The sequence below is a fragment of the Pelophylax lessonae genome, assembly GCF_965119305.1.
Source record: "Pelophylax lessonae genome assembly, chromosome: 8".
NCBI lineage: Eukaryota > Metazoa > Chordata > Amphibia > Anura > Ranidae > Pelophylax > Pelophylax lessonae.
This window is the reverse complement of record NC_138775.1, coordinates 44201211-44216541: the sequence shown is the minus strand read 5'-3', so window position 1 is coordinate 44216541 and position 15331 is coordinate 44201211. Positions and strand designations below refer to the sequence as shown.

At 41.6% G+C, this 15331-nt stretch overlaps 1 protein-coding gene across 2 annotated transcripts in view; it reads left to right on the top strand.

The window, feature by feature from the left end:
* FAM107A (family with sequence similarity 107 member A) overlaps window positions 1-15331 on the top strand; it is a 308168-nt gene that overhangs the window by 280843 nt on the left and 11994 nt on the right. The window lies entirely within an intron of this gene.

Below are 15331 nucleotides of genomic sequence, written 5' to 3'. Positions count from 1 at the left end.
AATACGGCTTCTCTGCGGCTGGCTTTTTCTCTTGCAGGCATTTATCGGGCATTTTTTTAGGCAGGCATGTCATTTTTTGTATTTAGTGTCTGGGGGGTCTAAAAAGTGTACCTGTCAAGTTTCAGCTCTGTAGCATGTCCAGAACCCCTAAAAAACAGCATTTTTCTTATATTTTCAGGAATACGGCTTCTCTGCGGCTGTCTTTTTCTCTTGCAGGCATATATATCAGTGGTGGGTGGGCAGTGGCACAGTACACTCTCTGTGGACCTGGCAGCAGTCACTGGCACCCAGGCAACTGCAATTTAAAAAATATATATATATTTTTTTTACTTTGCAAGCTGCTGTGCCACTTTATATATCAGTGGTGGGTGGGCAGTGGCACAGTACACTCTCTGTGGACCTGACAGCAGTCACTGGCACCCAGGCAACTGCAATTTAAAAAATATATATATATTTTTTTACTTTGCAAGCTGCTGTGCCACTTTATATATCAGTGGTGGGTGGGCAGTGGCACAGTACACTCTCTGTGGACCTGACAGCAGTCACTGGCACCCAGGCAACTGCAATTTAAAAAAATATATATATTTTTTTACTTTGCAAGCTGCTGTGCCACCTTATATATCAGTGGTGGGTGGGCAGTGGCACAGTACACTCTCTGTGGACCTGAGAGCAGTCACTGGCACCCAGGCAACTGCAATTTTAAAAAAATATATTTTATTTTACTTTGCAAGCTGCTGTGCCACCTTATATATCAGTGGTGGGTGGCAGTGGCACAGTACACTCTCTGTGGACCTGACAGCAGTCACTGGCACCCAGGCAACTGCAATTTAAAAAAATATATATATTTTTTTTACTTTGCAAGCTGCTGTGCCACCTTATATATCAGTGGTGGGTGGGCACACAGTGGCACTGCAGTGGGCACAGTACACTCTGTGGACCTGACAGTCACTGGCAGCCCAGGCAACTGCAATAATAAAAAATATTTTTTTTTTCAATTTATTGCAACAAGATGCTGTGCCAATGTATATATATCAGTGGTGGGCAGTGCACTGCAGTGGGTACAGTGCACTCTGTGGACCTGACACAGCACTCACTGCAATTATGACAGAGGAAAAAAAAATATTTTTTAAAATGCCAGGTACTGTGCCTGTGCCACCCGAAATGAGTGTGGTGTGCACACAGTACAGTCTGTGGTAGGTCTGTGGCCTCTCACACACAGCGGGCAGGCAACTGCAGTGTACAATAGATATATATATATATATATATATATATATATATATATATATATATATATATATAAAGAAAAAAATCTATTACCTTACCAGCCCTTAAAAGGGCTTTTGGGGACACTATATATATATATATATATATATATATATATATATATATATATATATATATATATATATATATATATATATATATATATATATATATGTATATATATAAATAAAAAAATCCTCAATTACCAGCCCTTAAAAGGGCTTTTGGGGACACTAGATAGATATAGATATATATATATATGAAGAAACAACTCAATTAATTGGGGACGCTAGGTATATATATATATATATATATATATATATATATATATATATATATATATATAAAAAAAAAACACAAATACCAGCCCTTAGAAGGGCTTTTTGGGGTGCTGATATTACAGCAGTAGTGGACCAAGAACACTGCAAGACCAGGAACACTGACTAATTGTCCCTAGCTTAACAGCAGCAGCAGCAGCAGCTCTCTCCCTACTCTCACTACACACACTGCTTCAGAATGATCTAAGATGGATGCTGCCCTTGCTTATTTATAGGAGGTGGGAGGGTGTGGGAGGGAGGTACGCTGATTGGCTGGAAATGTGTCTGCTGACTGTAAAGTTCAGGGTCAAAGTTTGCCTCAATGATGTCTTATGGGGGGCGGACCGAACATCGCATATGTTCGCCGGCAGCGGCGAACGCGAACATGCTAAGTTCGCCGGGAACTGTTCGCCGGCGAACAGTTCTATACATCTCTATACCACAGTGCCCAGGGCAGCCGCTCTTCCTGCCCACCCATTGTCCAGGCCCTGCTGGTGTTCATCCGCATAAAGCCACTGGTGTATACTTAGCCAGAGGTCTGGGGGCGCTTGTTGCTCCCAGCATTTCCTGGAGAACTTTGAGACACTCCCAGCTGGGTGGGGCAGGTGTAGCATGCGTTCCGAGCACACGAAGTGACCTCCAGACTGACCGCCCACATGCAATGGCTACAAATGCAAGGGAACAAAAATGTAAAATGAAGTGCCACACTTCTGCCAAGAGGTCCAGATACAACTTTATTCCAATAAAACCCTGGGAGACATTCCAACAATGTCACTGGTCCCCAAAAAGTATCAAAAGTGTCAGATGTCCGATTTGTCCTGCGGATTGTCGCAGTCCCGCTGAAAATCGCTGATTGCCGCCATTACTAGTAAAAAAAATTAAAAATTCCATGAAAATATTGAATCGTGTGTAGACGCTATAACTTTTGTGCAAACCAATCAATATACACCTATTTGGATTTTGTTTACCAAAAATATGTAGCAGAATACATATTGGCTTAAATTGATGAAAAAAATCTAGATTTTTAACATTTTTTTTATTGGCAGAAAGTAAAAACTATTATTTTCTTTTCCAAATTGTTGCTTTTTTTTTGCTTATAGCGCAAAAAATAAAAACCGCAGAGGTGATCAAAGACCACCAAAAGAAAGCTCTATTTTTCGGAAAAAAGGACATATTAGGGTACAGTGTCACACGACCGTGCAATTGTCAGTTAAAGTAACGCAGTGCCGTATCGCAAAAAATAGCCTGGTCATTAAGGGGGGTAAAACATTCTGGTCCAGAAGTGGTTAAATAAACATGTTGGTCCTTTTATTGTTTTACAGCAACCATGAAGTATAAATCTTTTCAACATAAGCAGAAAGGTGGGAGCTAAGCAAGGATTGCGTGATATGACATTTCGGTTAAATCAGTAATGTGCAAGCATTTTTTGCAGATTTTTTATTAAAATTGTCATCTAGATCAAGCAAAGCCTTATGATTGCTTTCCTATTAATAACATTGGCAGCAAGTTCCATTTTTATTAACAAGACTCCTAAAATACCAGCCAATTGGCTGCCTCACATATGTACTAATTCTATGTATTTTCATCAACTGGATCATAGCATTTCTGAGAAGTGGAATACCGTTTTTTTAACATTTTTTTTAGTTCCCCTCTCCTGTTTAAAAAAATATAGTGCAGAAATTCTCCTACCCTGTCTATGGTCCAGCACTGTCCTTGACATCCACCTTTGTCCAGTGCATGTAGACACTTATGTATTGCACCCATTTCTTGTGAGCCCAGCCTGTCACCTACATGACCCATTAGGGGGTACATCATCACACAGACTGGGGTTACAGTACTCCAGGAAGGAACAATGCTGACACAGCATTACAAGAATGCTGCTTAGTCCTGAAGAACATCCACCACTGCCAGGAAAAGAAGTAGCCGCAGTGACATCATAGGATGGGCAAGAAGACTGCAGAAAAAAAGTTGTGTGTAGGCGTTCTCTTTCCTTAGCTGGTCAGTTGGCTCAGGCGTACGGAAGAGCAATCTTAAAATTAATTAAACAAAATTCTGAGTTTCAAAATCAGATTTTTGAGATAAAAAGTCAGCTTTTTGAGGCTCCTTGGTCCTTTAATCTTACAAATCACAATCCACCTAATAAAGGCTATTGCATTTATAAACTCAGAATTCTGACTTTTAAACTTGGAATTCTGACTTTTAATCTCAATATTCTGACTCTGAAACTTAGAATTCTGACTTTTAATCTCAGAATTCTCTGACTTTGAATCTCAGAATTCTGGCTTTGAAAATAGAGGCTACTGCATTTATAAACTCAGAATTTTATTCTGACAATTCTGACTTTAAAACTCAAAATGATAATTTTGAAGCTCAAAATTCTGCCTTTTAATCTCAGAATTCTGACTTTAAAACTCAGAATTCCGTGTTTAATCTCAGAATTCTGACTTTGAAAATAGAGGCTGCTGAATTTATAAACTCAGAATTCCCAGAAAAAAAAGGTCAGAATTCTGAGTTTATGAATTCAGCAGCCTTTATTTTCAAAGTCAGAGTTCTGAGATTAAAAGTCATAATTCTGAGTTTCAAAGTGATAATTCCGAGATAAAAGGCAGAATTCTAAGTTTCAAAGCCAGAATTATCAGAATAAAATCATAATTCTGAGTTTATAAATGCAGCAGTCTCTATTTTCAAAGTCAGAATTCTGAAATTCAAAGTCCGAATTCTGAAATTCAAAGTCCGAATTCTGAAATTCAAAGTCCGAATTCTGAAATTCAAAGTCCGAATTCTGAAATTCAAAGTCCGAATTCTGAAATTCAAAGTCCGAATTCTGAAATTCAAAGTCCGAATTCTGAAATTCAAAGTCCGAATTCTGAAATTCAAAGTCCGAATTCTGAAATTCAAAGTCCGAATTCTGAAATTCAAAGTCCGAATTCTGAAATTCAAAGTCCGAATTCTGAAATTCAAAGTCCGAATTCTGAAATTCTAAGTCCGAATTCTGAAATTCTAAGTCCGAATTCTGAAATTCTAAGTCCGAATTCTGAGATTCTAAGTCCGAATTCTGAGATTCTAAGTCCGAATTCTGAGATTCTAAGTCCGAATTCTGAGATTCTAAGTCCGAATTCTGAGATTCTAAGTCCGAATTCTGAGATTCTAAGTCCGAATTCTGAGATTCTAAGTCCGAATTCTGAGATTCTAAGTCCGAATTCTGAGATTCTAAGTCCGAATTCTGAGATTCTAAGTCCGAATTCTGAGATTCTAAGTCCGAATTCTGAGATTCTAAGTCCGAATTCTGAGATTCTAAGTCCGAATTCTGAGATTCTAAGTCCGAATTCTGAGATTAAAATTCATAATTCTGAGATTAAAATTCATAATTCTGAGATTAAAATTCATAATTCTGAGATTAAAATTCATAATTCTGAGATTAAAATTCATAATTCTGAGATTAAAAGGCAGAATTCTGAGATAAAAGGCAGAATTCTGAGTTTCAAAGTCAGAATTTTGAGTTTATAAATGCAGCAGCCTCTATTTTCAAAGTCAGACTTCTGAGATTTAAAGTCAGAATTTTGAGACTCAAAGTCAGAATTCTAAATTTCAAAGTCAGAATTCCCAGAATAAAGGTCAGACTTTGAAACTCAAAATATTGTTTAAAAAATTTTAGGATGTCCCCAGGGTGCTTCTGTACAATCAAGAATAATGGAGAATCGTCAAGTGTTGAAACTGGCATATATTGTGTGAAACAACTTGCTTTGGGCTTGTTTACACTTGTGGTTGGGGTCGGTAAAAAACGCACAGTTGAGCTGTATTTTTATCGTCCCCTAACTGCTCCCTCTTAAGCAGCAAAGACAGAGAATGGTGTACACATGCCTTGGCCAAAATGCTTTGCTTCGCGACTGTGGCAGGAATGAAACCTTCTGTCATGTTAGGTGGGTATTTCTGCCCACTGAACATGACCCATTTAAGCGGATGGGGCTGTACTGCAACTGCACCCAGTGCACATGGCTGTGGCACATTTAGCCTTGGTTCACTTATATGCAAGGCAGGAGATGCAGCAAATCCTGTGCGTTTCCATCACCACATTGAAATTGCATTGCGTTCATGCGCTCTGCTATGGGTTTCAATGTTAACAAAACCACAAAACAGCTTGCAAAATGCAGTGCAATTGCCTGATTCAGACCCATGCTAACCAATTTCCAGTGCTGCAAAAAAGAAAAAAGGGTCCTGCACTATTTTGGTGTGGATAAGGTGCGATTTTATCCATACAAAATGCGTTGCGATTCCTGTGCGAATCACATGCGATGTGCTGCATCGATGCAGTGTGAACCTAGGCTTACAGGGTTAAAATAGGCTGTGAGGAAGCAACATATCACCTCCTTGCCACCTGTCAGATGCCTCTTAAAAGTGCAGCCACAGGTGCGCCCATTCTTGCCACATGTGTAAACAAGCCCTTAATGAAAGAGCAAAGTGTAGTAACTCATAACCAATCGAAATCGATCTTTATTCACCTTATTTTACTATACGGCAGGCAGGATCCCCTCTCGTTCTGGGAAGACGTCATATGACATCTCCCCAGCGTCACCGCTCTGGCGCACTCGGGGGGTGCGCAGCGATCGCAGTCACGCCGTGTCCCTAGGGCATACAGTGACCCCCATCTCGGTAAACAGCTGATGACGCAGAAACAGGGAAGTGCCGTTTATCGGCTCTCCTTGCCTCACACTGATAGAGTGTGGGGAGAGGAGAGCCAAATAGCGGCATCTCCTTGCAGAGGAGACCTGTACATGTAATCAGGGCACTGATCATCTGTGCCCTCATTATCAATGCAGCCCCAGCAGTGCCCATCAGTGACACCAATCAGTGCCCATCAGTGCTGCCTTTCAGTGCTCATCAGTGCCTGTTATTCAGTGCCGCTCATCAGTGCCCCCTATCTGTGCCGCCTATCATTGCACATAAGTGCTGCCTTTCAGTGCCCATCAGTACAGCATATTAGTGCCTCCTCATCAGTGCCACCTAATCAGTGCCCTTTAGTGCCGCCTCATCAGTGCCACCTCATTAGTGCCTATAAGTGCAGCCTATCAGTGCGCATCAGTGCCGCCTCATTAGCGCACATCAGTGTAGGATAAAAAGTACTTATTTACAAAATTTACCGACAAAAAAAAAAAAGTTCTGTGTTTTTTTTCAAAATTTTTGTTTCTTTTTTTATATTTATTAAAAAAAAACAAAAAACAGCGGTGATTAAATACCATCAAAAGAGTTTGTGTGATTAAATGATAAAAAATGTATTTAGGTAGAGCGTTGCATGATCACGCAAGTGTCATTAAAAGTGTGACAGTGCTGAAAGCTGAAAATTGGCCTGGGCAGGAAGGGGGTAAAAGTGCCCGGTATTGAATCAGTTAAGGCCCCATTCACACCTATGTGTTTTAGGGGTGTTGTGTTAAAAAAAAAAAATCCTGCTTGCTGCATCTTTGATACACTTTCATCAAAATGCACATTATATAGAGTTCAGTAGTACGGTAACCAGGGTTGTCTTTAAGGCAGGGCAATAGGGGCAGCTGCCCTGGGCCCCATCATTGTTATGGGGCCCAAAGCAGCTGCCTCATACTTGCCAACTATCCCTGTTTAAATTCCCCTTAAAGTTTTAGTCACATAGCTGCCCAACTCTGCCCTATTGCCATGTACAGATGACTCACCTGCAGATCCTCTGTTTACATGTAAATAACCTGCAATGATATTTAAATTGAGTGGCATTAATATGTAAATAGCCATGGACCAGCTGAATCGATATATAAATAGAGGCACCATTCATATGTATATCATGACACCCTGAGGTTATATCCACCTTCACTTCTGTTGAATGCTGCCCACTGGGGAGGTAAAGGGGCATGCTTGAAAGTCCTGCCTACAACTGAGGTCATTAAGCCTACCATCAGCCTGTTCTGCAAAGGTAAGCAAATTGGAGGGGGAACCTTTTTTCAAAATACCATGGTGGTACAGCACCCTGAATTTTGGTGGATGTGAATATGCACATCTCAGCAGATGTGTGAAGGTGTCATTAACAATTAATACCACTGCTATGTACCAGCTAAAGGGCAGCACATTTCTGTGGTGTCAGGAAAGCAATTTTGCATGTTTTCCTGACACAAGAAATGTGAATGCAGGCTAAATGTCTCAGTTACATTGGTGGTCAGTGTAAATCTTCTCATTACATTGGGGCTTGGTGAAAATTCCTTTCATTCACACTAGTGGTCAGTGTAAATGTCCCCCTTACTTTGGTTGTCAGTGTAACCTCTTCATTACATTGGTGATCAGTGTACATTTCCCTTTACAGTGGTGGTAAGTGCAGAATTCCCCTTACATTGGTGGTCAGTGTAAATCCCCCCTAACATTGGTGGTCGGTGTAGAAGTGTCACCTTACATTGGTGGTCAGTACAAATCTCCTCAACAATGGTTGTCAGTGTAAATTCCCCCTTACATGGAGGTCATTATATATTCCCCATTACACTAGCGGTTGGTAAAAATGCTCCTATTACATTGGTGTCAGTGTAGAAATCCCTCTTTATAATGGTGGTGGGGGGGGGGGGGGTGCGTAAAATCACCCGTTGTATTGTGGTCAGTGAAACTTGCCCCTCACATTGGTGGTCAGTGTAGAATCCCCCCTCACATTGGTGGTCAGTGTAGAATCCCCCCTCACATTGGTGGTCAGTGTAGAATCTCCCCTCACATTGGTGGTCAGTGTAGAATCCCCCCTCACATTGGTGGTCAGTGTAGAATCTCCCCTCACATTGGTGGTCAGTGTAGAATCCCCCACTATACACTTGCCAAAGATTTCCTGCTTTGCTCTACATGATTCAGAATTTGCCACAGTGTACTGCCTCCTGACTAATCCCATCCCCCCATCACTGCCAGTGATCCCATCTACCCCTCAGCACTGCCACTGATCACCCCCCTTCCCCAGCAATGCCACTGATCCCAGGAGTCCTATTATCCCTAGGAGTTTTCTATCTATTGCCCCCTCACCTCCCCAGTCCATGGTGTGCAGGCAAGCAACCAATCAGTGAGCAGTAATAATGTGCAGTAACCTCTAGTAACCAATTAGCTAGTGGTAAGGATGTTCAATAACCTCTAGCAACCAATCAGTGAGCAGTATTTTTGTACAGTAATCTCTAGAAACCAATCAACAAGCAGTAGTCATGTGCTGTAACCTCGAGCAAATAAACAGCGAGCCATAGTGTGTGCTGTAACCTCTAGCAGTCAGTCAGTGAGCAGTAATGATACACTATAACCTCTGGCAACCAATCGCAATTGCTGCCTGATCTGATTAAGTAAACTGATTTTGAGTCTAGCTGCTGTTTATTGTATGTCTCAGAGAAGGTGGAGAGCGAAATTGCATGGGGGGCCCATGAAAATGTTTGCCCAGGGTCCAATCAATATTAAAGACGGCCTTGACGGTAACACATGTAGAACGCAAGAAACAAGCACTTTAAACGCACAGCAAAGATGTGAACCAGCCTCACCGATCATGCTGCAGCCAAGGTAACTCTGATTTGTTCTTGTTGGTAACTTCTTGGACATCACTGATCTTTGTTCTGACTCATTGATAAATACCATTAGGTGTTTCTAACAGAGTTTAACCAGATTGAAAGCTGTAGGTGTCCATTATCCTAGGTAGTGAGTTGGCGGCTCCATTTACAAGTCAGATGGAAGTCAGACAATGAGGTCACTGGGGAACCCTGTCCGACAGATAACCTTTACACTCACATTTGACGCGCTCACATTTAAAAGGCGGACACGGCTCAGAGAATCTTGAGGCTCTCATGGCGTATACATTACAGCTTGCTTCTATTTTAGCCTCTAAATGGATTCACCTGAAGGCCTAATACAGTCTACCAATTATACAGTTAGATCACTACCCAACAACTGTTTGTCTGTTTAGCCTCCTATTCTAATTGATAGAAAAATGGTTAACTTGTAGACAGCTTGGATTTTTAGTTGATGCATTTATTTTTTTATTACAGGTATTTTTATAGCACTGACAATTTTACGCAGCATTTACATATTTTAGCTGAGTTGATAACCACTGGTCTGGGGGGGGGGGGGGTTGCAGAAAAGGCTGTATTACTTACCTGACTCTACTGCTTCAGCACTGTTCTCTCCCCGAAGCTCTGGTCTGTGGATGGAGCCTTGACGTCATCACGTATATTGTAGGGCTATTAAAGTGGTAGTAAACCACCACAAAAAAAAATTGACCCTCTGCAGGTTTAAGTCATATTGTACTAGTATGCACCATTCACTAGCACATTATGACAGACATACCTGCACATGAAGCCCTCCAGCGTATCGCTGTCACGGCTCTTCCATCTTCATCTGGTCTTCCTGCTGGGCACCGGCTGTATGAATGGCTATGGCTTTGATGATGTTACTCCCACGTATGCATGCGGGAGCCCTGTCACTGAGCCCTGAAGGTACGTTACAGATAGGCTGTGCCTTCAGAGTGCATGCACCGATGACGTCACCGGCTTCATCTCATGTGAATATCTCCTAAACTGTGCTCCCAGGCCTGGTAATACTGTATAAACACAAACTGTTGACTTGCCTTATATTAGTGCCTTCAAGGACTGTCCTAATTCACTACTGCTTTCCTATATACAAGATAAAAAAAAAAATGATGGACTGTGCATAGTCTGTCCCTGACTGGGCACCCTGGGCCTGGGGCCTGCTGATTGATGAGAAGATAGGAAATACAGCTTCTTCTACAACCCCTCTAGGCTTATAGAACCATTTTTTTTGTTCTTGCAGTTTAGGGGGTGACGGTCCCACTACATGGGTATTTTGTTGCTGTGCCCAGAGTTGGCCTTTAGCTTGTCCATTCTTGTTTTTTTTCTTAGCGCCTTATTAAATAAACCCATTAAAGGTTCTATTATCAGTAACAATACTCACATAGCGGTTAAAATCCGATTTGAATGGTAAACCGTTCCCTACCTGGTGTGTGTAGCCTTCTGCACTGCAAATAATCTAATTTTTATAAGGCAATGTCATGCATGCACTGGAGCATCTCCATTGCACTGTATAGATATTGTCAGTTATTTTCCATGAGATCCTAGAGGCTGAATTCCCTTCACTTGCTCTGTGTATGAATTGTCTTGGCAAAGAGCTAATGTTACCAAAATAAGCATTAGCGCATTATTATTCATTTTCTGAAAATAGTGTTACTCTGCCCTCTAGTGGCAATATTCCATACTTCCAGTCAGTTTGTACTGTTTCTGGATTAATTTAGTGATATACAAACATACAGAGACAGATATGTCAATATCAAAATAAGATCTATTTTTCTTTTTTTATATCAGGACATAAGCATTTATTACATTCTGCAAAACACGGTCCAGAAAATTTGCCAATGAACATAAACTGATTTCCATCCAATCCATCTATAATCAGGATAGACAGTAATCACAGGTCTGTCTGTATGTACTTTATAATTTCTCAAAACATCCTCTGACTGTCTTGTGTTGTAGGAAGGCTAAGTCAGCTGGGTAGTATTTTTTTAGGTGCCATTATTTTTTCTGGGGATAATCTGATATTTAAGGTATATATCAGTGCAGTGCAGCCCCTAGGCATAAGGCCTCATGCACACTGGGCATTTGCCCAGCTCTTCTGAACGCCTTTTATCCTTGCAGAAGAAAAAAAGCATACAAACTAGGGATCGACCGATTATCGGCAAAGCCGATCTATCGAGGGCCGATATGCCCTTTCCCCGATTATAATGGAATTCGCCCCTGGGGTTACCGATATTGCCGATATTTCGGGGAAAGTGCTGTACCTGAGTGATGCCTGCAGCTAGAGGCATCACAACGGTACCGGTGTCCATAGCCGACGGTCGGCTGTCTTGTAATGACAACTGATGCGGCTGAGAAATGCTAAAGCATCTTTGCAGAAGTGCCGGAAAATAGGGTACGAATCAGGAAATAAGTGTGGGAAAGTGTTAGCTAAAGCGGTAAAAGATATGAAATTGGCTACATATATTCCTCAAATCGTATCATCTAAGAGTAGAAAATTATCAAAACCCAGAGAGATTACTCGGGCCTTTAGAGATTATTATTTTTCTTTGTATAATTTAATAGATCAATCACCACATATAACACAGATAGAGGAATATATAGCTTCAGCCCAAATGTCTAAACTGCCGGAGGAAACCTGCACAGATTTGGACTCACCAATAACATTAATAGAAATACAACAAGCTTTGAATACCATGAAGGCTGGAAAGGCGCCGGGGCCGGACGGCTTTACCCTTCAGTACTACAAGATATGTTTCCCGATCTTGGGACCATACTTGCTAAAACTATTCAATGAGGCCGGGAGAAGTTAAATTTTCTGCAAAGATAGGTTGAGAGCACATATTACGGTCTTACCTAACGAGGATAAAGACTTGACATTATGTGGTAGTTATAGACCTATATCACTCCTCAACACAGATTTAAAACTTTTCACTAAAATAATAGCATCCCGGTTAAGTCAACACCTACAATCTTTGATTCATTTAGACCAAGTAGGTTTTACAAATAATAGAGAGGCGAGAGATAATACCACAAAAGTACTGAACCTGCTATTTGAAACAGATAGATCCCAAACTCCTTGCATTTTCTTAGGCACCGACGCAGAAAAAGCGTTCGATCGTGTTAATTGGAAATTTATGTTTTCGACACTTTATCGGCCTGGGCGACATTATGTTACAAAGGATTTCATCTATATATTCTGACCCATCGGCACAGGTGAAAGTGAATGGGATTTTGTCAGATTCTTTTAATATTAAAAATGGGACCAGACAGCGATGTCCTTTATCCCCTATTCTTTTTGTATTTTCTCCCAAAAAAATATGGTGAGGCAGCAATTCCAGACATACGCAAATATTATCTTGCTTCACATGTAAGGAGACAAATAGACTGGTGTCGTCATGGTTAGTGTTGAGCGAACACGGACTGTATTATTCGTGTTCGTACCGAATAATTGGATTTTTTGTACCCGAACACGGACACGGACACTTTACTGTATGTTCGGGTAAAAATCCGTGTTCGGTCGTTTTATTTCCGGGTTTTGCATGCTTTGGCGCTCTTTTCATGGCGGGCTTTCAACAGCCAATCAACAATCGTTTAACTGGTGTGCCTTAAGCCATCCCAGCCATGCCTGCAAATGTCTCAGTAGCTGTGATTGGCCGTCTGAAGCATGTGACCAAGTCTTTATAAGTTCGAGGCAGCCGCAGCGGCGTCATTATGCTGCTTAGATTCAGGGACAGAGCACACATCAACGTGCTGGCTGCTGATTAGGGAAAGATAGGCAGGAAAAAACCATTTGTGTCCGGATAGAATTGAGGGACAGGTCGGAGTGTTTAGGCAGGGCGAGTTGTAGGCATTTTAGGGATAGAGTCTGCTGAATTATAGGGTCAGTGTCTTCTACAAACTACAATCGATATTGCTGTGTGGGGGGTGGGGTCTGCACTCAATCCTGATCTACGATCTCTTCTCAATCCTGTTAGGGACAGAGTCTGCTGAATTTTAGGGAAACTGTGTTCTACAAACTACAATCGATATTGCTGTGTGGTGTGGGATTGGAGATAGGCAGGTGTCAGTGATCCACATCCATTTTTCTGTGTGTGAGCTGCAGTGAACACAATCTTTTTGGGCTGCAGTGAACACAATCTTTTTGGGCTGCAGTGAACACAATCTTTTTGGGCTGCAGTGAACAAAATCTTTTTGGGGTGCAGTGAACACAATCCTTTTTGGTGTGCAGTGAACACAATCTTTGTGGGGTGCAGTGAACAAAATCCTTTGTGGGGTGCAGTGAACACAATCTTTTTGGGGTGCAGTGAACAAAATCCTTTTTGGGGTGCAGTGAACAACATCCTTTTTGGGGTGCAGTGAACACAATCTTTTTGGGGTGCAGTGAACAAAATCCTTTGTGGGGTGCAGTGAACACAATCTTTTTGGGGTGCAGTGAACACAATCTTTTTGGGGTGGAGTGAACAACATCCTTTTTGGGGTGCAGTGAACAACATCCTTTTTGGGGTGCAGTGAACAAAATCATTTTTGGGGTGCAGTGAACACAATCTTTTTGGGGTGCAGTGAACACAATCTTTGTGGGGTGCAGTGAACACAATCTTTTTGGGGTGGAGTGAACAACATCCTTTTTGGGGTGCAGTGAACAACATCCTTTTTGGGGTGCAGTGAACACAATCTTTTTGGGGTGCAGTGAACACAATCTTTGTGGGGTACAGTGAACAGAATCTTTGTGGGGTGCAGTGAACACAATCTTTGGGGGGTACAGTGAACACAATCTTTGTGAGGTGCAGTGAACACAATCTTTGTGGGGTGCAGTGAACACAATCATTGTGGGGTGCAGTGAACTCAATCTTTGTGGGGTACAGTGAACACAATCTCATACTTCTGAAGGTTTGAGGGTGCTGCCTGTTCCATACTCCCCCTACTCCTAGCCTTTTAGGGGTACAAACAATAGTAATTGGGGCCTAGTGTGGTTGTGTACGTGTGATATACATACACTTTTTTGGGATCATATTTTCTATTCCGCTATTTAATCAAAAACCTTTGGGGATCAGTTAAATTGGGGGATAGTCTGTGTTGGTACGTGTGAGAGAGATCCACCTTTCCAAGTTGTTGGGGTTCATCTCATACTTCTGAAGGTTTGAGGGTGCTGCCTGTTCCATACTCCCCCCTACTCCTAGCCTTTTAGGGGTACAAACAATAGTAATTGGGGCCTAGTGTGGTTGTGTACGTGTGATATACATACACTTTTTTGGGATCATATTTTCTATTCCGCTATTTAATCAAAAACCTTTGGGGATCAGTTAAATTGGGGGATAGTCTGTGTTGGTACGTGTGAGAGAGATCCACCTTTCCAAGTTGTTGGGGTTCATCTCATACTTCTGAAGGTTTGAGGGTGCTGCCTGTTCCATACTCCCCCTACTCCTAGCCTTTTAGGGGTACAAACAATAGTAATTGGGGCCTAGTGTGGTTGTGTACGTGTGATATACATACACTTTTTTGGGATCATATTTTCTATTCCGCTATTTAATCAAAAACCTTTGGGGATCAGTTAAATTGGGGGATAGTCTGTGTTGGTACGTGTGAGAGAGATCCACCTTTCCAAGTTGTTGGGGTTCATCTCATACTTCTGAAGGTTTGAGGGTGCTGCCTGTTCCATACTCCCCCTACTCCTAGCCTTTTAGGGGTACAAACAATAGTAATTGGGGCCTAGTGTGGTTGTGTACGTGTGATATACATACACTTTTTTGGGATCATATTTTCTATTCCGCTATTTAATCAAAAACCTTTGGGGATCAGTTAAATTGGGGGATAGTCTGTGTTGGTACGTGTGAGAGAGATCCACCTTTCCAAGTTGTTGGGGTTCATCTCATACTTCTGAAGGTTTGAGGGTGCTGCCTGTTCCATACTCCCCCTACTCCTAGCCTTTTAGGGGTACAAACAATAGTAATTGGGGCCTAGTGTGGTTGTGTACGTGTGATATACATACACTTTTTTGGGATCATATTTTCTATTCCGCTATTTAATCAAAAACCTTTGGGGATCAGTTAAATTGGGGGATAGTCTGTGTTGGTACGTGTGAGAGAGATCCACCTTTCCAAGTTGTTGGGGTTCATCTCATACTTCTGAAGGTTTGAGGGTGCTGCCTGTTCCATACTCCCCCTACTCCTAGCCTTTTAGGGGTACAAACAATAGTAATTGGGGCCT